This window comes from Argiope bruennichi, chromosome 7 (genome assembly GCF_947563725.1).
Source record: "Argiope bruennichi chromosome 7, qqArgBrue1.1, whole genome shotgun sequence".
Classification (NCBI taxonomy): Eukaryota; Metazoa; Arthropoda; class Arachnida; order Araneae; family Araneidae; genus Argiope; species Argiope bruennichi.
In genome coordinates, this window is record NC_079157.1 from 45,869,786 (window position 1) to 45,897,122 (window position 27,337).

A 27,337-nucleotide genomic window follows, 5' to 3' on the forward strand; every position below is an offset into this window, starting at 1 on the left:
GTATAGTTAAGAAAGAAAACAATAAACCATCTCATTTATCTAAAGATTTATTCATGTGTTTATTCATAAATGAATTGTATTTCTTTATTTTGATATAACTATACCAGATTCTAATTTCATAAATTTCTTCATTGCCAGATAGAGAGATATTTTTTAAAACACATAATAATTTTTGATTATTTTTCATATTATAAATGATATCAATACTTATTTAGAGTAAATTATAAAATACAAACCATAATTTTTGTTCAAATAAAAAAATATCATTACAGCATTAATGGAAAAATATTTCATCGGCAACTACGTAAATTTATTGCTTCATTTCATTATTTTTTAGACTTTGTTGTTACAAAAAAGAACTTTTAATAGCTGAATGTAAATATATTCAAATTTATATATAAAAACGCTAACGTATGTGGCACAGAATTATTGTCGAATGTCAAAAACAAATGACACGAAAATGACATATCATAGAATGTTTTTATAGTTGTATTAAATTCATCGTTTCGCTTAGTCAATGAATGGAACTGCAAAATTTGCATTCTTAGAAATGTTTTGTAGAGCACTTGCTGTATCATTAAAAATTCCATTCAGTCAGAGGAAAGAAGATACAAAAGAAATTAAAAAATAGGCTTCAAATAAAAAATTTAATAGAGCGCAAAAATAGACTTTACTGTTGGCAGATGGGTAATCTCTATTATTTCTTTATGAAAATTGATGTTCATATCTTCCAAAAGAATTATGCCAAAAAAAAATGACTTTGTATTATCTTAAGACAAAAAAAAAAAAAAAAAAAAAAAAAAAACCTTTTTTGACTATATAAATTTCATTTTCATATACTTTTTTCTTAATATTATTAATATTTTATTACTTCTAAATTTGCAATAAAGTGAGCCAATTGAATTCGTGTTTGATCAGTCATTTGAGATAACAAGGTGAAATTTTAAATAAACGCGTACCATATTAATCATTTAAAAGCCTAAAAGGTTAATAATCTAGGCGAACAAGCTGTTCACCAAAGACGGATAGTATAAACAATGATTAGATTATTTAAACATAATGGAGCATTTAAATAACCATTCTGTAATATATATTTTAATCCTAAATCGTACAATTTTTTAAAAAATGTTCTGTTACTTTTCTGTATGTCTATATCAATAATTATAAATAATGCAGGAAAAAAATAAACATTATTATTTAATCTGCTTATTTTTTATTAGATTATAAATATATTAAAAGCAAAGATTATAAATAATAGACAAACAAAGCCGGCTGTTAATAAAAGCGATTAAAAATAATCGTTTAATTGAAATTTCTTTATTAAAACTTTTTTATTTTAAAATAAAAATTGTTGCAAGAACGCTGTTTCACTCATCAATTATTAGATTAATCTCAATCTCCAAAAAAAAAGCAAAAATAATAAAGAAACAAATGCAATAAAGTACTGATTCAATGAATCTTGAAATGAAAGACAATGTTTTTTATTATTTTACCTTTTTTACCTTCTAATACAAATTTAAAAGAATTTTATCATTCAGATTGAATATATGTATTTATTATTTTCCATACACATTTTCTGAAATATAACTTTAAGTAAAATATCCTATTCTAAATTCTATTCACTAAAATTCATGAATGAATAGATTTCTAATTTTTCGGGCAATTCATTATCTTAATTCATCTTAATTAATCCATTAAATTGAGAGTTTTCTGTATTCTTCAAAGCTAGGCTTTAGTTAGAAATTTACATATTCGTAGGTAAAAGAAACATTTCTTTTCATTACACAGAATTAACGTCTTCTGTCTCTCCGTAAGTTATTTAAATGAGTGAAATGGCAAATAACTGAAATTATATCGTATTTTATATTAATATATATATTTTGAAATAACCGGATTACATCCAATGTAATGTATTATGAAATAAAAAATAAAAAATATATGTTTCAAATTCAACAAAAAAATATAATATTATTATTAAAAAAAAATTCAAAATAAAAAAACCTATTACATATATATTCTAAATTCAGCAAAGCAAATAAAACAATATTATTAAAAAAAATTCAAAATCTCAAAAAATGAAATATGATGCAAATATTTCCATTCAATAATTATCTAAAAATATAGCTTCCATTTTGGCTATTATATTGACAGAGAATGTTTTTTTATATTATACTGTCCCTCCCCCCCCCCCACACAAATATTTCATTATTCGAAATCAAATTCAATTAATCTTAAAGAAAGGACACAAAAATTATTTATTCCAGCTTCGGCAAACAAAATAACATATTATTATAAAAATATTTGAATCTCTCTCAAAAAAAATAAAGTATGCAAGCGATTTTATTTCTTTAATCATTAAAAATATAGCTTTTAATTTCACAACGGGATATATTATAAGCCACAACGTAAAATATCGCATATCAATCGAAATTAAATACAATTAATTTTGAAAGTAGATGCAAAAATTATTTATTCCAAATAAACTGAGAAAATAATACATTATCATATACAGTGGCTTCCAAAAGTGTTCGTACACTAAAGAAATTTGCAGAAATTGTGTTCTATACTTCTTAATAAAGCATTTTATTAGTTGGTTTTTTTAATTAGCATCTTTAAATAGTTCTTAATAAAACTGAACAAATATTTTTATAAAAAATCAAGTAGTATTGTTCTAAAAAATAAATAAATAAAAAATGTCACAAAATTAGAACACAAAAGTCTTCGTACATCCAAACATTATTTATTTAAATTCATCATAAAAATATCTTTTGCGGCTTATTTTTCTCCTAATTGAAAAATACACTAAAATCGTTTGATTTCAGTATTTGATATCACGATTATTTATTCTATTTACTTTATTCTTAGATATGAAGCGCATTCGTAAAGAAACGAGTTTAGACGTACGAAAATTAATTATATTTCATTTTAAAGCTGGAAAATCAATTAGAGGCATTGCAACTATAACTAATCTACCTCATTCAACGGTGCAAAGCATAATAAAACGTTACTGAGAGGGAAAAAGGATTGCAAACAAGCCTCGTAATGGTCGCCCTCAAATTCTGTCAGCTAGAAGTCAAAGAAATATTGTGAGTAAATTTCTAAAAAATCCACGTCTGAGTGCAATAAAGTTTACTTCACAATATAATGAATCAAATGGAACTTCTATTTCCTGTGAAACTATTCGTAGAATTCTTCGGAATGCTGGTATACATGGCCGCTCTGCACGAAGAAAATTCTTTGTAAGTCAGAAGAACAGAATTGCTAGGCTTAAATTTGCCAAATCTATGATAAACCAGCCAGAGAGCTATTGGAATCGTGTCTTATTTGCAGATGAAAGTAAGTTTAACATCTTTGGGTCGGATGGGAGAATCATTGTATGGAGAAGAAAAAAAAAAAAAAAAAAAAAGGAGAACTTAATCCCAAGAATTTAGTTGGAACAGTAAAACATGGCGGTGGAGGTGTCATGGTTTGGGGGTGTATGTCAGCGGCTGGAGTAGGCAATTTAGTATTCATTGATGGTATAATGGATCATAGAGTTTATATAAATATTCTCAATAATAATTTAAAAGCGTCAGCACAAAAATTGGGCATTTTAAACAACTTTGTGTATTACCAAGGCAACGATCCTAAGCACACGGCCATGAATGTTCGTCTTTTTTGCCTCTATCATTGCCCTCAAACCCTTAAAACACCAGCTCAATCACCGGATTTAAACCCTATAGAACATATTTGGAAAGAATTAGAGATGCGAATAAGAAGTCACGACATTAATACGAAAATTCAACTGAAAGCAGTAATGATCGAAGAATGGAACAAGATCGGTGCAGAAGTAACCGACCGTTTAGTTAAATCTATGCCCAAACGTTTAAAAGCTGTTATAAAGAATAAAGGATATCCTACTAAATACTAAACGTTTATAAGAATTTAGAAAATTTCATACTTAGTGACGTTTTTTAAAGTGTATGATCACTTTTGTGTCCTATTTTTGTGCAATTTTATTTATTGTCATTTTTAAAAAAATAATTTGCATCGTAATTAAAATTTATTCTTCACTGCTTTATTAAGAACTGTAAAAATATGCTATGAAAAAATTTTCATGTAAAAATAAGAATATATAATGATAAATAATGAGGTTTTTAATTGATTCTTGTTGGTGTACGAACACTTTTGGAAGCCACTGTATATTTCAAAATCACTAAGAATGTAATACACTGCAAACGATTCCAGCTCAATATTTATTTAAAAATATAACTTCTATTTCGGCTTTCGGATCAAATTCTGCCTTTTGTATTGACGTAGCCTGTTGTTTATATTATATGTCATCCTAAAAAACATCTTTCCTTATTCGAAATCGAATTCAATTAATCTTAATAAAAGAAATAAAAATTATCCGTCCCAATACTCAGCAAATAAAATAATAAATTATTATAAGAAATATTTCAAACTCGCAAAAAAAAGTATACTAATGATTTTATTTTTTTTACTGTTAAAAACATAGCTTTCAATTTCACAACAGGATATATTATACGCCATAATGCAAAATATCGTACATCAATCTAAATTAAATACAACTAACTTTGAAAGACGATACAAAAGTTATTTATTTCAATGTAACATTATCGTGTATATTTCAAAATCTCTAAGAATGTAACATAATGCAAACGATTCCAACTCAATATTTATTTAAAAATATAACTTCCATTTCAAATGCTGGCTTTTGCATTGACATAGCGTGTTGTTTATATTATATGTCAAATAAAAAAAAATATTTCATTATTCGAAATCAAATTAAATTAATCTTAATAAAAGAAATAAAAATTATTCATTCCAGTTTCAGTAAACAAAATAATACATTATTATAAAAATATTTCAAATTTGCAAAAAAAAAAAAAAAAAAAATATGCAAACGATTTTATTTCTTTAAGTGTTAAAAGTATTCATTTTCACAACAAGATAATTATACGCCATAACGCAAAATACCGTGTATCAACCGAAATTAAATACAACTAACTTATTTTGAAAGAAGATGCAAAAATTATTTATTCCAAATAAATTGAGAAAATAATAAGCTATCATATATATTTCAAAATCACCAAGAATGTAATATACTGAAACGATTCCAGCTCAATGATTATTATTCTTAAAAAGGACACAAAAATTATTTATTCCACTTACAGCAAACAAAATAATATATTAGTAAAAAAAATATCTCGAACTCGCAAAAAAAAAAAAAAAAGTATGCAAGCGATTTTTTTTTCTTTAATTGTTAAGAATATATCTTTCAATTTCACAACAGGATATATTATACGTCATAAAATATCGTACATCATTCGAAATTGAATACAACTATAATTTTGAAAGAAAAAGAAAAAGTTACTTATTCCAAATAAATTGAGAAAATAATATACTATAATATAGATATTTCAAAATCACTAAGATTGTATACAATGCAAACGATTCCAGCTCAATGCGTATTGTAAAACACAACTTTCAGCTCTACAATTTTCGTCCATTATGCAAAATACCGAACAACTCTTGAAATCGTAAGTAATAAATTTTAAAAATGTTACCTATTTTCTGGAAACGCTGCATAAACTGTTGAGTAGGAAATTGCTCCTTAACACACTGAAGTGTCAGATGAGAAAAGCCTGTAATTTACATTCAACTAGCATTTGTTTTTGATAATGGCATCATCACAAAAATAATTGACCCAGATTGTTTGAAGCGCTTCTCGTCTGTTAGTATTATTGGCTACGAGGAAGCAATTACAGACCATTTACAATTTATTTGATGGCTGACTCATCCACAATTTTTCTAAGTAAAACAATTTTCACAACGCAAGTAATAGACTGGTTTTTAGAGTGCTAGACCATACATTATCTCTCTTGTTTATTCGTTTCGTTCCATCCAATTAATAATTGTTAGTTATTGAATTTCAGAGAGTTTATTATTAAAAAATTCTCTCTTCCCAGAAAGATGAAATTTGTTTACTGAAATGACAGGATATAGCGATACACTGGCATTATGAAACTAAATCAAATTGATTATAAACAGAAAGGAAAAGATAATTTTTCTTTTTACTTTCTCGTATTTGAAGTATAAATGGAAAAATTACCGTAATCATTCAAAAATTTTAATCAGGAATCTGAAGAATTTCTTAATTTTAATTTATATTATATATATATATTATGTAAACATATAATTTTTGAAGCAGAAGGCAGTTTCAAAGACAGTGAAGAGACTATTTTCGATTTTTTAACTCTGTTTTATTTCCGTCCCGGGAGCCATAATTTTTTGCACAAGCAGAAGCGACGAGCAAAACACAGAACGACACAAAACGAAATTTTATCACTGTGAATATATACTTTGAGATTTTAATAGGGATTTCTAACACATGTTAATCACAAGCAAGGGAAACGCAGGGATCTTTTAGTGGAATTATATATAAGCATTTTTAAGAATAAGAATTAATATAATAAGAATTTTATATAACCATTTAGTGGAATGTTTATATAAGCAATATTTTATCCCTTCACTCGGAGTGTGGGAACGTGTCGCTCTTTGGCCGAATCAGCAATTTTGCAAAGCTTCTGTCGAATTAATTAGATAGAAAAAGGGAATGGGATCAGGAAATAAGAAAATATTTTAGAATGAAGTTAATATGGGATAAATTGAGCTAAAAATTAAGACATTAATTAAGTTTAAATTAGATTTTAAAATATCCATACACACACACACACACAATGTATGTATCCTATTCTAATTTAAATCCTAATTAATTTCCTAATTTTTATCTTAACTTAGCCCATATTTTCATTCTAAAATGTTCCCTTATTTCCTGACTCAATTCCCACTCTTCATTTAATTAATTATACGCGCTTTCAATACAATTAATAATCTCAGAATTTTCGTTCCGAGTAAAGAGAAAAAAATCCTTAATGCTTACAACATTCTTTCAAAGATATCTAAAATTCCCTATTCTAAATCGATACGTGTCAAAGAAATCCCTATCAAAATCTTATGGTAAAACCACTGAAGGGAAAAATTTTGCTTTCTTCTGCTGCTCTGTAACGATGTAGACTGACGTATTTCTTACCACTTATTCTTTGTACATAAATTATGCCTTCCGCGGTGAAATAAATCGAAGTTTTATGTATATATATGTACATATATATATATATATATTCTGCAGGTCTTTTTGAATATATATGAAAGTGATAAAATTTAAAAATGAAACGAGCTATAAGTGAGATTGGTTTTTAACATATAACATCAAAATTGCAGATATATATCACTTTTTGGACAAAATACTACATCGAAGGATTGATTGTCGGTCCATCGATCTGTTCTTGAGATGTGAAATGAAACTGATAATTAAAGTATGAAAAGAGCTATAAGTGAAATTGATTTTGAATACCTAACATTAAAATTGCAGTTATATTAGCGCTTATTTGGGAAAAAATATATCAAAATATTAATTGTCTGTCGGTTGATACCTTCTTGAGATTTAAGTCTGATAACTCAAAAACCTAAGTTCTCTATAAAAGAAATTTGGTGTGACCTTGACATCATAATTATATCGAATTTGATCCCAGTTTAGTAGGAAAAAAATTAGGCATCGTATGTAATATACTTAGGCATTCTATAAAATAATAAATTTTATTTAAGCAACGTATTGAAAACGATTATAAAATATCAGAATCATTTGAATTTGTTATATAATTCCCCTAGCCATTTAATGCTTAGGTATTCTATAAAACGGAAAACGCGTTATGAAACGAAAATTATGAAACGAAGGTCAAGCATGATGAAGCTTTCATTTAAAAGTGAAGTTTATAAAAGAAACAAAGTATAAAATACAGATGGCAAATCTTGAGCCTAAGGAGAGCGTTATTTATTTTGTCACGTGATATTCGGATTGAATCGGCTGCGGAATATTTCATACTTTGAAGGTATAACATTTTGTTTCATACTTCGCTTAAAATTTCCTCGGTATTCTATGCCGGATTTCAAATGTAATGTATGAAGTAAACTTTGTAATGCCGGATTTCAAACTTTGACAAATATATCTACATTTTTACTACTACGTGTATTAATTCAATCGCTTTCATTACTCCCATTGAAAATATTAAACTCATTTGTTTGCAAATTATTATGACTACACTTGAAGCCATTTTTTATTATCAATACAATGAGAAAAAAAAATCAGAACAGTCATCAATATTGAAAGGATAATTTGTTATATTAGGAGTACGTAATAATCGTGTTCTTCTAATATTGATTATAGTTGAAATACAACAAAGTTACGAAATCAAAGTGCAATTAAAACGAATTATGGGTAATTTAAAAAGTTGTTATGGGAATTTTATTGAAACTACTTGGTTAAGTTTTATGGTGAAACAAGTGAGCATAAGCAACTTTGACCGCAATCTATCAATAGCATGGTTATGTGAGAATGCAAGAGAAAGGCAAAGAACGCTCCAGATTTCTTTCTTCCTTTTTTTTCATAATAAATTGCATGATTAAGCAGCAAATTACACACTGTTTCGCCATCCGCTGAAACGAAAACTTATTTCTCTTTTTCGTTTATTCAATTACATTTCTTTTAGAATAGGTAATTTCTTTTTAATGATCGCTGCAAACGATGCAATTTTTTTTAAACTTTTTTTTTATTCTTTATTCTGACTATTTGAAATCAGTGCCGATATCAAAATTGACAATCGTCTGCATCTAGTCATCTGTTTATCTGTTATTTATTGAACAAATAAATATTTTTTTCTGAAATATAAACTTTTTCTATCGTTTAAAAATAAAATTTTATACTGATATACATTTTAGAATGTTCAATCTGTGTTCCAAATTTTATCTATCCAGGTCTTTACGTTTTATTCTCTTACAGTCTTTTCGAGTTCACTTGTACTCGAAAGGCCGATCAAACAGACTTTCTCTGAATGGATTTCTTTCAAAATTTGAAAGAAATCAACAAAATTAGGATTGTACAACAAAATTTGAAGTATACAAATTTCATTTGTATACTTCAAAGAATTTTTAATTTATCGAGTTCACATATTCGTACTCTAATCAAAGTGTCATTTATAAAAATCTTTTATTGTTATAACATGCTAATTTTTAATATTAATTCTATGTCATATTTCTTTATTGCAAGTATTTTAGAATAATATTGGCATAATTTTGTCTCGAATTCAGTATCAAATCATGACAGTCGCATGGAATCAATAATTAATTAAATTCAATTGATCAACGGATTAATAATTTTTGAAATATTAAAATATTGTTCTTTCGTCGAAAAAATACAGCTATTCAAAAAATTTTAATTTTAGTACATCGAGAATAAAAATAAAAATTACTTTAAAATTCTTTTTTAAAAATTTTACATCCATGAAAAAGTTTATATTAAAGCATTAAACAACGTTGGTTTCAACAGGTTATTACTCAGTCTAAACTATTCACGATTCAGAGTAAATCATGCAGCAAAAATGACTGAAAAGTGAAAAACTTTCTCTTAAAATTAGTAATCGTCCATGAATCACAGCAATTAGAATATACGAATCGTGATGAAACGCAGATTTAGAAAGCGTGATGGATCCCGTACCACATGCAGACAAATCACGCTATCGCATAAAGCACGGATAAATTACATAATCGAGTTAAAGAGTCATAGCAATTCTTTTCGGGTAAAACACTTCTTTCTTAATGCATTAATACTGTTCTATAATGCTCTAATAAGTGCATTAAAATTAAAATGCATAAGTAAAGTATTTTAGAAACAATGATCGGATTAAACATGTATATAAGCATGTATATTAAAAAAAAGAAATAAGTCAATGCAGCAACATTAATTCAAAATTCTTCTATTGCAAACTTACTTATTTCGTATTCAGAATATGACATTCATACATATTTTCAAAACTTTAAACGTAGAAGTAAGATAATGAGGTTGAGTTGTTGCCATTCAAAAAAAGGAAAATCTAAAATATCTTACGATATATATATAATATCAAACGATAATTTATTATAAATAGAAATTAAATTCCTAGTCATAAAATTTGAAATCGTTCGATAAATTTTCTTGTTTTATTAATGAAATATTTGATAATTAATTATAGATAAATTTAATAATTAATTAATTACATATTTTTAATTAGAATTTACTTTTCTATAATTAGAATGAAGTTTTCTCATATTCACAGAATGGAAATATTGTAGATATTTTGCACCATTTTATTTATTTTTATTTTGCTTTCAAGTTGCTGCTTTATTGTATAATTACGTTTTGCATCATTTTTTACAAGTTATTATTAAATTGTGGCATTTTAAAAAAATCGTTAGATAAAAATCTGTAATTTTCGAAAAGCTGTAGATTTAATACAAACTCATAATTTTAAAAAAAAATTAGGCAGACTTTTGGAGGATTTTGTGTATTATAATATTTCATATTAAAGTAATTTTTATAGCAAGAATATCGTATTGTAAAAAATACACTCATGTAAATGGGCTTTGGCATTTCATTACCAGTTAATATTAAATATATTTTTACTTTCTTGCATATAATGTTAATAAGTAGCCGTTAAAAGCTGTTTGGTAAGTTAGAACTATAACTATGTACTAAGCACAGATGTGTGGTTATAAATATCTATATTTTGCTCTCAAGACTGAAATATAAGGAAGATTTAAGTTAAAGTTTTCTGATAATTAATAATATAGTTAATATTTTATAAAAAAAAATACGTGGAAATATTTCCACCCTTAAGAACTCTGAGTAAAAAACAAAACAATTCTACAATTTTTAATCTCAAAAGTAAGCAATTCTAGTCGAAGTTTCAGGACTTACATATTATTATTAGGAATTTTAGGAAATCAACTTCTGTATTTTTTAAGGAAATTAGTAAATGTATTCACATTAATTTAAAATTATATTATTCTATTTTTTTATTTCGGATTTACAAAACTATACCCATGCAAAATCTAAAGAATGATATTGTATTTGCAAAAAAAAAAAAAAAAAAAAAACACGAGTTAATTATTTCCATTTAGAGAAAAGGAAATATGAAATACCATCTATAAGATATAATCCATTTAAATAATCAAATGCAAACGATTATTTTTCAAGCATAACACTACATATAGTTTACCAATGAAGTGATGCAATGAAATCTTCACCAACGTTTAAAGATTAAACAAAATTATTTTATCGTAATTGCTTAAATATTATTAAACGTGATTACAAAATAATTATTTTAACAGTGATCAGTTTTTAAAAACTTTAAAGATTTTTATGGATTTTAGAAAACTTTATATAAAAGATTAACTAGTTAAACTAAGATTATTGCTTATGTTTTTAAACAGGAAAAAAATAAATAATAAAATCATTTTTTTATTTGATGATTGATTTGATTTTTTTATTTGTACATATTTTTAATGGCTAAATATCGTCACATTTAGTAAATTTGGACAATTCGCTTGGACAGATCTGATATCTTTTCCATTTTGTTCTATTCTCCAAATTATCAAACCTTTTCCTTCAATTAAATGATTAAATCAAGATGATATAAAGTCTTGGATCTTCATTTAATTTAATTAGCTTTCAATGTTATTGTTATTGAAACAAATGGAAGAAAATAACTGGAAGGAAGTTCATGCTGGTTGATTAACATCAAGTAATTCGCACGCAATAAATACAAGGTAAAGCAATTTATATATTTCTGAAGGTTGTTGAATCCAGTTTTTAAAGTTCAACAACCTCAAATCATTTATTCTTTGAAACATATGTTTCCCGTAGACTGTTTATTTCTTTTCACAATTTTATTAATCATCAGATTCTGACATTATTCATTTATATAAAATCTTTGATACAAGCGATTCAATCGTTAATAAATTTTTAATTCACAAGTTCATGTGTATTACAAATTGTATGGTCCTTGTAAGTGAATACCATAAATAACGAATTTCAGTATGATAATGTTTCAAGGTTAGAATACAATATGTAAATTGCATTATGCGACATATGTGACCTTCAAGTGTTGCAAAACGCTCTTCAAGGTAGATTGTTGGACATAATGAAATTGGGAAGGTAGTAGCATCTTGGAAAGTCGATGGTCATTGAGAAAGAGTGTTGGATGTATTTGTAATTTTAATTATAATTGTATTTATTTTATTAGTTCTGTTCTCGTGTGTTTTTGTTTTCTCTGTGATTTTTTATTATCATCATTTAAATGTATGACATTGTATCTGGCAACCAATTTAATGTTCAATTTGTATTATGGTCTTGGCAACGGCTGTTATGTAGTTTATTATTCGCTTGAGTTCAGCTCAGGCGTTCAGTTAACACTTTATTCTAAATGTGAAATTAAACGTGTTTGTACTTTTAGAAGCTTTTTAATTGATCTGTAACGATCAAAGACTTAAATTAGCTTTCAAATAAAGATTTAATTGAAATTTTAACATTTTTATCTCAATATTTTCAAAGCCTATTATCACACAAAACTCAATTTTTACTTTTGCATATTCGAAATGTGCTAAGAGGAAGCACTGAAATCAGTAAAAAATGTCGAACTCGAGATTTTTAGATTACTCGAGAACTCGAGAACCCGATCACTACGAGTCCGAAAAACACATTTTTGGAATTATGTCTGTCCGTCTGTGAACAGTTTAACTTAAAAACGATTTGGGCTAGGACAGAGAAATTTAGTATATGGAATTTATACCAAATTTGCAAATGTCTATCAAATTTTGAAAGAAATCTATTCAAAGGGAAACTGCCTATCTGGCTGCTCGAATACAAATAACCTCAGTGGCTACAAAGCGTAAAGAAATAAGTATATAAATTAGATACGCAGGTTTAGCATTTAAAATGTAGATTTTTATAAAATTTTATATTACATCTGTCAAAGGGTTGTTCTTCTGTCGGTTTGTATTTTTTCATATATCCAAACACGATAACTCAAAAATGCAAGAACTTAAATAAATATAACTTGTTTCCTAGTCTTGTGATTATTATTATTATTTTACGCCAAATGTCAGTTTCAACTGGTCAGGAAAAAAAAAAAAAGCATTCATAATGCAAATTCTGTTGTCGGGTTCTTTTGTATTAATCGCATGCCAGGAAGTAAACGCCAGAAAATCGCCAAAGATCGCACGATAGATTCAGTAAAAATACTAGATTCCCATCGAAGGTAAATATTTTGTTATTATGGTTCGCCAATGCCAAAGGTCCATAATTTTATACTGGGTCAGGGGAATAACATAGATATTGGAGAATTGCAAGACTACCCACGCTTGTAACAACAGTTTAAACACAAATTTTTTTGTTTCGGTTATTTTAACTTTATTTCCAAACATTTTTTCCCACTTTTAATGAAATATTTAAAAATTCAAAGTATATTTTACAACAATAGCTTTCATTGCTTTAGCATGCATTTATATGCATATCTATTTCAACCATGTTTCTGCGCGCATGTGATTGCTTACAAATAATTTAAAATAATACTAAGGTAATGATTCAATCCTAAAACAATATCGTAATATGATATTTCATAATAAAATTTCGAATCGCTTTTAATTTTTTAAAAGCTTTTACGAAAGTCTCACATATAAAAATTTAAATTTATTCGTCTTCATGTATAATTTTCAGTTTCTTTGGTCATAAAAACTAATAGACAAACAAACAAATTTAAACAAACTAATAGACAGTCAATTTTTGTTAGCTTATGAAACAAAATCCGCGGCTACTGGGTCATTCAGATTTGTTAACCTCGAGGGTGTGTAGCATTTGTGGTTATGTCTGTAGATGTGTCTGGCCTTGTGAATGTGAACATATGATTAAAAAAATAAAACCAGGTAAATGGGTTTAATTTCGATATGACATATGAGTCCTTTCCATCCAAACTGCATACTTAAAAAATTCTCGATTAAATTCATTCAGAGAAGGAAGACAAAACTCTGAGTTTCTCAATCGAAAAAGTAAGGGCTTATGATCCGATTTTTTTTATAAGTTGTAAGCACTCTTATCAGTCCGTCTGAATGCAGTATCTTTACCCCCCCTCCCCCGCCCGATTAGATGTCAAAATCAGCTGCGATATATAGTAGTGGATCTTCAACTAGGAAGATTAGGCAGTTGCCTAAAATCACTAGGCTGAGAGGGATTGCAAGCAAATGGATTAAAAAGCTTTATTTTCCCAGTTGACACATAAATAAATTTGTAAAAAAAATACAATTTTTATAATGGTAAAATATTAGGATAATATTAAAACTGCAAGTATAATCAAGTATAATTGGTCAGACTCCTAACGTTTCATTAGATTCATTTATTTATTAGAATATTTTTAAACACCGAACAACAGTTTCACTGATATTGGATACGTGGATATAAAAAAGCCTGAAATAAGACAAATAATCTCAAATTGACCGCTCCAACCTGCTCAGAGGCTTACGGAAAAACTTAAATGTCAGGCCGCCACGACAGCATTGGTGGGAACTAAGGTTGAGTCCTAAGGGCCATTACTGACATCCCTTCCCATGGGAAGCACGATCCGTCATAGATATGGGGTAACCATTGTTGTATTATATATATATATATATATATATGTAATGATATTTTAAACTCTTCATTTCAATTTAATTAATTTCCAAGATTTTATCTTAATTTAGCCCATAGTATCTTCATTCTAAAATATTCTCTTATTTTTTTGATCCAATTCCACTGTTACTACTTAATTAATTCAAGAGAAGCTTTGTTAAATTGCTGAATCAGCTAAAAGTCTAACTTTTCCACACTCCGCGTGAAGAGACAATATACCGCTGATGATACAAATTCTTTTTTAAAATCTCCCTGTGTTTCCCCTACCGCTTCAACGCGTGTAACGAAAATCCCTCTCGAAATCTCAGTATATATTAGCACTATGAAGAAATATTTTTCCTATCAATTTCTCTGGTTATATAAGACCAGGGATAAAATATCCTAGGGCTTTTCCCTCATTCTTTTTTTGTGTCTCTGTGTGTGCTCATCGCTTGTATATATGCCTGCTTCTTCAAAATGAAATAAAACGACGTCACGAAATAAAAAGTATCATCACTGTCTTAAAACTGCATCCTGCTTCACATAAAATAATGTTCGTACTGTGCATTACCTTGGACAATGATTGGCGATATCCTATCCGATTCATTATATGACCATCTTTCAAGAACAAAAATGACTGTCATGTAACTTAATTTAGGGCTAAGATTCTAATTAAATCAAATCATGAATCAAATCAAATCAGAATTTGATGAATGAATCGCAAAATGTTACGTCATACTATATCAAGAATTATTCAGCAAATATTTCCTTTAATGATTATATCACAAATGAAAACGAAGGCCAAATTCCTCATTTAATTTGCCCATTTCCTGCGTCATTTGAAAAAAGATAAAAAAAAAAATAATAAAAAAAAATTCTGGAAGGTAGCTCGTGTGTTATTCGATTAATATCAAGTAATTGGCACGCACTGCTAGATTGAATCATTTGAAACATTCCTGGATGTTACTGGACGAAGCTCAGAGGGTTCAACAACCTGCATTGTTGTAACATTGAAGTAACATTGTTTTAAAAAAATCTTTCCAAATTTCTTCTTATTATTATTTTTATAACTTTTCCGTGATACCAGGATATATCCTTTCTTATTCACATGATTAAAAATTGTTTTTAACATTGATTTACAATTTCACGACACTTAAATTTATGAAAATACTTTTCTTTTTACTTTGACGTATACGAAATATAGATAAAGTATAATAATAATCAAAAAATTCTAATTCAAGGTTTTGATAAACCCCCACGTTTCAGACTTTCCTGAATCTAGAATACATATCTTTAAAATTTTGACTGTCTGGCTATCTTTGAACAAGATAACCGAAAAACATCTTTAGATATTCAGATGAAACTTATTTTATATCTTTGTATCAAATCTGCAGATATCTATAAAATTTTGAACGGAATCCATTCAGAGGAAATCAGTCTGCCCGGCTCTCTTAATATAAATTAACACAATAACTACAAAATACTGCTAGATGAACAAAACCCGTTACGTAGATTTAACATCTAACCCGTTGAGGACCATGATCACGCGAGTCTCTCTTCAAGGTCCGCGGTATTCATTCAACGTAAAAGAAATTGTTTTTAATGCACATTCACTATTCTTCATGAGATGAAGAAATTAAAATCAAACCATAATATATTGTGAAATTATAAAGAAAGCAGAGCTAATACTTCCGCGGGTTTCTGGGATATGTAAACATAACAGATGGAAGAAAAATGGAAAACTAAAACTTAAAATAAAAAAATAGTACAAACATTCAGAAATCGCAAAATGGCCTTCACAAATAAGCAGACGAGTTGAAAAGTCACGGTAAACTCTTTTACAGCGGAAAAAGAAATACCTTTACCTTTTATCGATAATAATGAACTACAGACAAAAACTAAAATTAATGAATAAGCTGTCCTTTTTTAAAAAATATTTTTTTTTATTTGAAAACTTGAATACTGTAATTATACGAAAAAATGAATCAAACCGGGGCATACCAAAACATAAATCTAACCAATTAATTATTACTTAAACTTATTGTTAGTGACGTGCGTCATGGTGTCTTTCAATTGTTATTTCCTAAGACACATATCATTGGATTTGCATGAAAATTAGCATATTTGTATTCAATCCAAATTATTTTGGATCCAGTCCAAGATACTTAACAATTCTTTACCGGTACTATTTAACGATTTACGAAATACAGGGTAAGCTAAATGTATAAATGAATATTTTAAAATTTTATATTTTCAGTCTTATTATGCGTACTATAAATAGTGATGCATGAAAATAAAGGAAAAAGTCCCAACTATTTTTAACATCGTTCAACAAGTGGCAATTATATAACTGGACAAACTGGAATTATAGTTATTTCCAGAATTGGGAGAGAGTACCACAAAAACTACTCCATTCCCCCCTCGAAGAACATTCTGAAAAATCTGAACACGGCGAGAGCATTGGCGAGAATTGTGGTTGAGTCCTAAGGGACTGTAACATCCACGGTACAACCCCTGTCATAGGGAGGTAGCCACCCCTACACTATTTCTGGACCCATCAGGGCAGTTAGAACCAATTACCTTTCCATAAGGTTCTCATCCCTATATTTGAGGGGGGAGGGGGAGGGGGGATTATGAGAAGATAGTGCGCATTTTATCTTTCATCAAACTGAATGTCTCCCTCCATTGGTTTGGATGTTCGAAACCTACCGAAGTTGGAGCGTCCACAAGCTGGATTGGACTGATTGGCATGGCTTCCAAGATACCGGGACCTAACCAAATGTAATATCTTTTTTTGTGAAATTGCATTAAATATCTTTTTCACAAGCACCATTACCAAAAACAGTCAATCAGCTTAAAAACGCATAAATGTTGCATTAAGCACCATTGGCAATGTAAAACTTCAAAATGCATGGAATGTATTTCTTTACAGATTAAATATTTGTCATATTATGGAGGGTTCACACATTTGTAATTGAAAATAAATTTGGAATGTTTTTCATTACTTTAATTTATCACTGATTATATTATGTCTGATAGTTTTTAAAATATAAATGTTTAATATCCGGTCATTCATTTATGGTAACACAATAATTTAAAATATTGTGAGAAAATTCCAAAAAATATTAAAACATGAAAATTTTATTATATTCTAATGAATGACTATCCGTCTTCGACGAGCAGCTGTTCTCCCGCCATATAACAACATTAATGTAACATTGTAAATCCACTTTGACGAATTACATTTTATAACACTAAATAAAAATATTATTTTAAATTGTACTTGCGTAAGGATAATAAAGAATTCTGATTGTTGCTATGATTTCCCTACTTGCTAGGCACATAAATAGTGACATTAATTGGCGAAATAGTTCCAGCTTATTAGACTGGAGAATGTATAACGGTTTTATTTTGCTATATCTCTTTAAAAAGTAGAGCGGCAGTGTGCAGGCGGCCATTGATAATAAATCTAAACGCCAACGTTACGTTAATTTCAACAATACTTATAAATTAATTCAGAATGTAATTATAATTTTGAATTTCATTATCATATCTTTTATTCTTTCATATCTTTTTTATCGCTCTCTTTTCCAATAACAAATTTAAAAAAAGAAAAGGAATGTTTTTATATGAACATTAATTTCAAAGCAAAATTTCTGCTCCCGCTTTTTTCTTTCTTTTTTTAAAAATGATGATACAGGCTGGCATAATGGTAGATTTTGGTACGTTGCTGTCCTAGGCATTGCACATTATAAAGACCCACCCCCTCTTTCTTTTATAATCTGGTCAATTCAATTTCGTTCATTTCAACTCATTTTTATTTCACTCATTTCAATCTCACTCATTAATGTTTTCTTTTAAATTAATTTTTTATTGCAAAAATTTATTTTGTCTATTATAATTTCAGACTGACTGATATCCATATTATTATATAAATATCAATAAACAAATTTTCAATGTTTATAAAATGTTCTAATAAAAATGCAAATGTGATGATAAACCCGACTAATAATATAAAGCGTTAAAATTAACCTAATATTTTGTAATTCAAAAAAATTTGTATTTTTTTAATAAATTTATTCATTTGGCAATAACGAAAATGAAATTCTTTTCTTGATCTATTGCGTCTTTCTCTCGAACATTACTGTCTTAGACAGCTGCTCAATTGGAAAGAATGCCAACCACTGAGCAGCATTCTCTCTATAAACTGAATGATATCAAAATAGTTACACACAAAATACTACGGCTGATAAACCAAGTGAAGACACTGAAACCAAACTCAATCATGCTACGATCCTTAGGGCATATTAAGAATTTATGCGAATTTCATTTCATTCAATCGTTTCTCCACTTAAAATACTTTTATGATGTGGTTTTATAAGATAAAATAACAAGCATGTTAATCTGACTCCATTTATTTTCGTACTGAAGATTGATACTTACAGTTCTATTTACATAAATGTTGCCATTTTCAAAAAGGAATCTTTATTTTGCGCTCAACTGAAACTTAATTTTGGCTCGGCGTCAGGGGCACTTGCTACAGGATACAAGATTAAAATTCATACATTTTTGTAGTTGCAACTAGATGGACAGATGGAAACATAATTTTTTAGTCGAATGCAAGTTTTCAAAAAATCGAGCAACATAAATTTTGTAAAATATTATTTACGATCAAAAGTAGCTTTAGTTTGTTACTCCAAATGTTAATTAAAATGCTATAACTTGACATTTCTAAGCACAAGGGATTATTAAAATTCTCAGCAAATTGAAATATAGTAAAACAAAAAAAATATTGTTTAAAAGGAATTTAATACATTAAATTTACTTAGAATCTCCCATTTTTTTTGTTTATTATATTTTTATTGTACTTGATATATTGTAATGCATTTAATTAGCAAAATCCACGAAATCAAAACCATAATAATATAAAACTGTGAAAACGAAAAATTAATAAATAAATAAAAATAACGATTTTGCAATTTTATTTTTCTTTGTAGCAATGATATTATTTCGTAAAATACAGACGATAAAAATCGAAACAAATAACTGAAAAAGAAAAAAATAAAGTCAGACAATGGAATTAGAGTTTGCAGCACACGATGCCATTATGAAGTAAATTATATATTAAAAAATGATTTTCATGAATGTTGATTTCCTAATTTGGTTCTTTTCCCAATTCAGTACAAGAAAAAAAAAACTGTTACCTGTAGATTCGAGGGTTTTTTTTTTTTTTTTTTTAATCAGAGTTAAAAAAAATATATTGTTTGCCAATGGATTCTAAAACCGTCCTCGGTTTTGGGTATGCGTCATTAATGGATTTAATTCATCAAAATTTGTATGAGAGCAAAGATGAAAGGAGGAGATGTTTACATTTGACTATAAAGTGAACTCGGATTACTCGCAGGCTTATAAGGCGTGAATATTGCAGAAGATTCGTAATACAAGCAGAAAAGGATATTAATTAAAAATAAAATATGTTAGAACAATTTTTATTTACTATGAAAGGCATAAACATTAAATTATTATGAATAAATCGATTTCTGTTCTTAAAATTTGGTGATTTACTTTTTTTTTATAAAATAATAATGACCTGTTTTTTATGTTAAAATACTTCTTTTTTTTTATACTATATGTTTTTGAACTATTTGGCAATATTTTGATTATAAAAAAATGATCATTCTTGCTTAAATCAGAGAGAAAAGGTAAATAATAACAAAAAAATTGCAAAAGATTACGGAATTAGAATGTCATGTCATACACGGGAATTTTAATTTTCAGACCTTAAATTTTTAAAGAAAAAAAAAAGCTATTTTTTAAAAAAATTTCAATTTTTAATAAATTATCTCAAAGGTGCAAAAAAAAAAAAAAATTCTTTAGAATTATAATTTTTTGTTTTCGATTGTGCATTTTTTTTTCCTATATTCATTACAAGCGAAAACTCTACTAAACAAACACAAAATCTATATCTATACTTATAATAAAGCTCAATGTGTGTGTGTGTGTGTGTGTGTGTGTGTGTGTGTGTGTGTGTGTTGGCGCTCTACAGGCCAGACCGTTTGACATACAGCTACCAAATTTGGTACATGTATACCTTGGAGGTTGGGAATGTGCACCTGGGGTTTCTTTTTTCGAATTTTTAATTAGAATTTTAATTATTAATTAAAAACTAACTTTCCCGCCAAAAAAATCTTCCATTATCCCAAGCGCCAAACGAGAAAGGTTTCGGTTTTTTTTTCTCCCAACAGTAATGAGGCTAGGGTTAAAATTTTTCGGCGGATTATTTCAATCGGTTCTGTTTATTTTCTTAATGTTTGATGCATTTAAAATTAAACATTGTTAATGAATCAATCTTTCAGATTCATTCTGAAGTACTTTTGAATTAAAATAAAACAGAATAAAGGAAATTAAAAATTTCTAATCCGCATAGCGTTACCCCAACTGGCGTAGAAAAAATCACGTATTTGCGTTGCGTAACCGGCGAAGAAAATTCACGCATGCGCATTCTGTTCTGATTGTTGCCATGACAACGTTATCAATGGATGATTTAAATTATTTTTGAGTTAGTTGCATGCTTTTGTAAGTAAATTGTATTTATGTTAGTTATATATTTTTTGTATATGCTTATAGTTTTAAGTACATTGTTTTTTAAGTAGTTTTTTTAAAACCTGTTTTCAACCGTTTATTTTAAACGATTGTTTTATTTTCTTAGTGTTTGATGCATTTAAATTTAAACATTGTTAATGAATCGATCTGCTCATAATGAATCTAAGAAAATTTTGTTGACCAACTCTTGAGATATTACATAAATTAAAAAAGATATTCTTTAGTGCCCATAAAGTTTAAACGCTGAGTGACACTATTTTCAGTAATCAGATTATAAAAAAATGCTTTGTTTCAGTAAAAAATATTATTATATTAATTGATGATAAATTCTTTCCACTTTAATTTAAAGCATAAATTCTACGGGTGCTAACAGAAAATGAGAGAGATACATATTACGTTATGACTGAAGGCCTTTATAATATTATGAATGAATTATATGATAATCAAAATTTGAAGTTTTAAAATATTTTGATGAAGAAGCTATTAAAGTAGAAATTGCATAAAATATTTTAATAATTGTAATAATTGCATAAAATTATTAATAGTAATAATTGCATAAAATTTTAACGAACATTAAGAATGGCGAACCGGCTGGTCGCCAAAGGCGGCTAGTATTAAATAAAATTCAGGCTTCAAGACAATTTGCTCATACAAATACATGTGTACCAAATTTCGTGGCTGAAAATGGACAGATGGTAAGTCTGGACATATCAAAGATGCGCACAAATATATAATCTTTTATAAGTATAAGTTGTTAAATATCACGTTTTCTCTGGCAATTAAAAAAAAAACATTTTGGTCAGTTACTGCATGCGTTGCAATAGCGTTGTTACCACCTGCTTTGACAAATTCATGTAACCCTGACAGCCATTTGATGACCGTCCAAAGGTTAAACCTTGAAATGACCTTGCATTTTTTTTCATCGTCTCAAATTTAACATTTCGTTTTCATTCACTTCAATTCATACACGAGCCTCTTCTTTAGCACAAAAATTACTTTCATCATATGCAAGAAATTCTAAACCTACAGAAAAAAAAAAAAAAAAAAAAAAAAAAAATTCTAAACTGCAATTTATTTTGCTGAATGAAATGATCTAAAATCTTGTAACTAAGCCACAAAAACTTTAATCGATGCCTCATCCTTTCCATTATTTATAGTCGAAATCCTTCATCTTCTCGGACTTAGTTCACTGCTCACGGACGAATGCAAATCAGAGTACAAGGGATTGTTACATTCATTTGTAATCCAGAATAAAATTTATGCTCAAATTTATGAATTCTGAAAAATCTAAATCTCTTAGTAAGCTAAAAGCATATTATTACTTCTTCTTATATAAAGAGAAAGTATTTTTAGTAAATTGAAAGTATGCTTTATTACTTCCTCGTATACAAAGTGAGCATATTAAGTTTGGATTGATATTTAGTTTTACTATATTAGGATGTGTTGATATTAATATTTGATTGCACCTGATACTTTTATATCTGTAGAATAGGCCTGATACGGCCAGTAACTGATTATTTCTAGTGAGAAGGAAATCGAATATTCGATAGGTATGGGTTCTTAGACTTGTGCTGAAATTAGAGTAGATTTAATACTCGATTTTGCAGTATCAGAAGCGATAATCGATAGTATGTCACATTTTTATCTGATAATAATATATTTGATAAATCCAGCAACAGATCTCTTTCCCGTCAATATGTATTAAAATATTATCTGTTAATAGATATTAACTTGTAAAATTCTTACCTGTACTCAAATTGATCGTTACTTATAATTTTGTTATTAATTTTAATTTTGTACTTTATTTCTTAAAGCTTTATTAGAAAATAAGGACTTTTATAAAACTTAAAAGAACTGACAGCAAGAGTTTAATTTACTTTTTATTTTTAAGTATTTCGTCACACATTTATTAAGAAAATATTTATTTTTAATTTAAAATATATAAATATTTTCTTTTTTTAAATACCTCTTTTATATCGTAATATTTTGAAGATTCTGTTCGTGTTCAACGCTTAATTTTTATTTTCTTTTAATTAATTTGCTAATAATAAATTTTATTATTTGAGTTACCTATTTGTTTTAAAAAGAATTGTTTAAACCAATATGCATTTTATTTGTTCATCGAAAATCTCATCAATCTTTTATACTTAACAAACATTGCAAAAAAAAAAAAAAAAAAAGAACATTAAAACTGCATTAAAAATACTTTTATTCCAGGTTTTAATTAAAAATAATGTAAATAGGTAGTTTGAAAAGCTAGCTCAAGTGAATAGTGTCGATGAACCAGAACGGCGGATTAGAATTAGGCGATTCTGTAACGATCCGATACGTTGATTCATTTTGATACAAATATCACTCGGACACTTTGTATCATTTGATACGAGTATAACTGACTCCAGTCGAGACAAGTACCACATATTGACAGAAATATTATACCAAATTGGAATTTTGCTTCTTCGGAAGAGGAACTATGGAATCGATTTCAGTTTTTGACAGTGATTGACAGGAGGTATTGAAGAGGAAAGAAAAAAAAAAAAAAAAAAAAAAACTTTTGCTGATGTAATTAATATATGAGATTGAGACGATTCTTCACTGTTATGAGCGCCGTCACATGGGGTAAAGGATAGTAATGGCTAATCGCGCATGTTCATAGTGCTTCCTAAGCAAGACGGCGAATTAAATTATACTGATATAATACTTTTTATCATTGATATAATATCTCCAACAGAAAGGAATGAAACCGAAAAGATTAGCAATCGGCATCAATCATCCAAAAATTAATACCTGGTACCTGATACTCTTAGTTTATATCAGTTATGTGTATCTGATACAAAATATGGGGTAGATAAAGTATAACCTAACTCTATAAAGTATTATAAGCTGAAGCACGTTTTATCATTTTCTCTTACAGAAAAAAAAAATATTATAATCTTAAAAAAAAAAAAAAAAAAAAAAAAAAAAAAAAAAAATAGACCTTTAATGAATCTTCACAAACCTCCCTGTTAGAATCATTATTATGTGTGTCTCTCGGCTTGTGAGCTCTGTAACTCAAAAATACACCAGACGATAGCTATAAAATGTAGCATCTGGTCTCTACAGTCGAGTTCCGGAAGAATTCCGCCTATGGAAAATCTATCTGTTTCTCCGATGTCTACGTCAACACAACAGTTGAAACAACACTTAATTATATAAACTGACGAAAGCAGAATATAGTTTCATTACTAGAAATGCAAACATATATAAATTTATGACCAAATGAGTCTAAAGGCTGCCTCATAGTCCCGTCTGTCGATCTGTATATATATGAACACTATAACTCAAGAAGCAATAATTCAGAATAATGAAATTTGGCATTTAATCTTACAACAAAAACTGTACACCTGCATCAAATATTGACCCAATTAGTGTAATGAGTATTTAAAATTCATATTCAATATTCTTCATAAATTTATGTCGAAGGGAAAACACTTCCTGTTGGTTTTTAATCCGAATATAAATATATAATTTGAAAAGCGACACTAAAATTTATGTTGTATCGAAAATTTAGAAAGATCAGAAATATTCATCAAATTAATTCAGAAAATATTTTTTTATTCGAAGCATTTCAGAAAAATTTATACTTTAAAAAGCTCTCACTTCTCAAATGCACATTACAGGAAAAGTAAAGGATAGTCTTTAGAAATAGATTCTCCTCAAATCCCACAAAATTTTGTATATTGAATCAATATTATTAAGAAATGAATGTTTAATTAAGAGAAAAAGTAATAATAATTTATATTTATGAAGAAATTGTAAAGTTAGTAGCAAATTTAATCAATACCATTAGGATGTACGTACATGAATGGCCAAAACAATAAGGCATTCATCATAACAGAAATTTTTAATCAAAAACAAATACCGTTATTTCAGCTTGAGAAATGAGTCGGGCAAAATATTTGCTTAATGCGATGGTGGAAATTATATTTACTGAACGCAAGAGAATATATAATAATATTTGAATATTTTATTAATATTATCATATCAATTATTCTCTCATGTTAAAATGATTTAAAAAAATGCTTTCTGTGACAAAAAGAAAAAAAATTCGGTATTGCTACTATTAACGCCATTTATAGGCATTTGCGATATTCTCTTAGTTTTTTTATTATTAAGCAAGCAGTATAAATGTATTTTCATGCAAATGATAACGATTTACATCGAAATAAAAATTTCCATCCTTGTTAAAAATATGTATAAATTATTCTTAATACTCAGACGATTATTTTCACAGTAAATTACAAAAACAAATTTATTCTAGGCAGAGATAAATGAAATTTCTTTTTAATGTGCAGACGATACTTTCATTGTAAAATTCAAAAACTGAATTTCTTTTATACAGAAATAAATTAATCTTATTTCTTAAAACGCAGACGATAAATTTCGGTTTTAATTATAAAACAAAATTTTTTCTATACATTTAGTTATAAAAAATTTATTTATTAAACTTATTATGAAAACTTTATTCAAAAATTATCTTTTGCAAATTGAAGTTAAGGTTTAAATTTTTGACAATATTTCTTTCAAAGGCATAAGATTTCTCGTTCGTGCTATCTCGATTAAATGTATATAAATATTCTCGATTAAATTTATAGAAGGTTAATTTAAATTTATATAAATAATAATAATAATAACATATAACTTTTTGTAAATTTTATTAAAATTAAAATTAAATTACATTTAACATAGTATAAATTCTTAATACCCGCGTATTTCTTGTAGCATTAAACGTGAACAATAAGCGAAAGTAGAAAAATCCTTACCTTACGCCCGAAGGTGTTGCATGTTCCTAGACCGGATAAATAGTGTCTGCCTCTAAACGCCTAAACAAGCGACCTAACGATTGTTTGATCGTTTACAACAAATGAAACAGAAAGAAAAAAAGCGATTTCCTCTTTTTACCAAAGCGTACGATTCACGGCAACTGGCTATAAAGATGACCTTTCCTTTCCCAACATATCAGACTTCCTCCACAAAGAAAAGAAAAAATAACTCCCATTTAGAAAAAACCAGTTTTATTTTCTAGTTGTTATGTAATCATTGAGTAATAAATTGTTTTGTCAATAATTTAGACGCTTTTTTTTTTTCTTTTATAAGTGTGAAATTCTTTGAGAGTTCTAGGACATTTCTTTGATTTACGGAGTTGATGGTTTTTTAATTTTTTCCATTGAAAAGAAAATTTATTAAATTCAAAGAACTGTGACGCTACCATAATTTGATCGGGATATTATAAAAGCAATTTATGAAGTAATCTTACCAGAATTTCCTGATAATTCATATATCCTTCGATGGCATTTGAAGATTTTATCATATTTCATCTAAAGTCATCAGGCAATTATAAATTGAATGAGCTATGCAGTGAGGTAGAAAAAGACATTGAAAACAGGTAAAAGATCTTCTACAGCATATTAATGAAGTGTTTTAATATACATTTATTCGTATCATTTAATTTTTTAAGTCATTATTTTCGCTAAGTGCACTAAAATTGAAATAATTAACTCTTACTGATAATTTCATAATTTACTAAATATTTAAATTCTTCGAAAAAAAAAAAAACAGTTTGAAAGGATAAAATGCATCAAGGATAATCCTATTTGCAAATAAATTGGTAATAATTAAGAGACACAACTTGCTGATTTTAGATAAAATTCGATTAGCACAATTCAGAAGGTTAAAATTTTGATAACAGCAGGGGCGTTCACTTTCAGATTTTTTGCGTATGTTATCAAAATATCGTGTTTCCAAGCGCTTTGGAGCCGCGGTGACCTAGTGGTAAGGTCTCAGTTTTGGAACTGCAGGGCTTCAATTTCGAAACCTAATTCCACCGAAGAATCGTCGTGTAAGCGGGTCTGGTGCACAATAAATCCGTCGGAGCCAAACGTCCCCCCACTGACGTGGTGTGGAAGTTTGGAGAGGGAGTGCCAGCTCAGGTGTCATATCACAGCGGTTCAAAATTACGAGGCTCGTCCCAAAATTGCCCTGCTGTTGTTTTAAAAAACACGACATTAATTAAAAACTAAACTTAACATTTAAAAAACTCATTAACTAAAAACTTCTCAGCTTCTTCGTATAAAGAAAAAAAAATGAGTATGAATTTTGGATCTGTCTATATATTAACTAGCT

The 27,337-nt window shown here is 27.8% G+C and overlaps 1 protein-coding gene across 2 annotated transcripts in view; it reads right to left on the reverse strand.

Moving 5' to 3' along the window:
- The window catches only part of LOC129976751 (fatty-acid amide hydrolase 2-A-like), a 43,110-nt gene extending 16,962 nt beyond the window's left edge, over positions 1–26,148 (reverse strand). The window contains exon 1 of one of the 2 annotated variants that reach the window (XM_056090483.1): positions 25,978–26,148. The gene's annotated coding sequence lies outside the window, so the exon portion shown is untranslated. Of the gene's footprint in view, positions 1–5,570; positions 5,732–25,977 lie in introns of those variants that run through there. The other variant, XM_056090484.1, reaches the window with a different exon arrangement.
- Between the last annotated feature and the right edge of the window lie 1,189 nt (positions 26,149–27,337).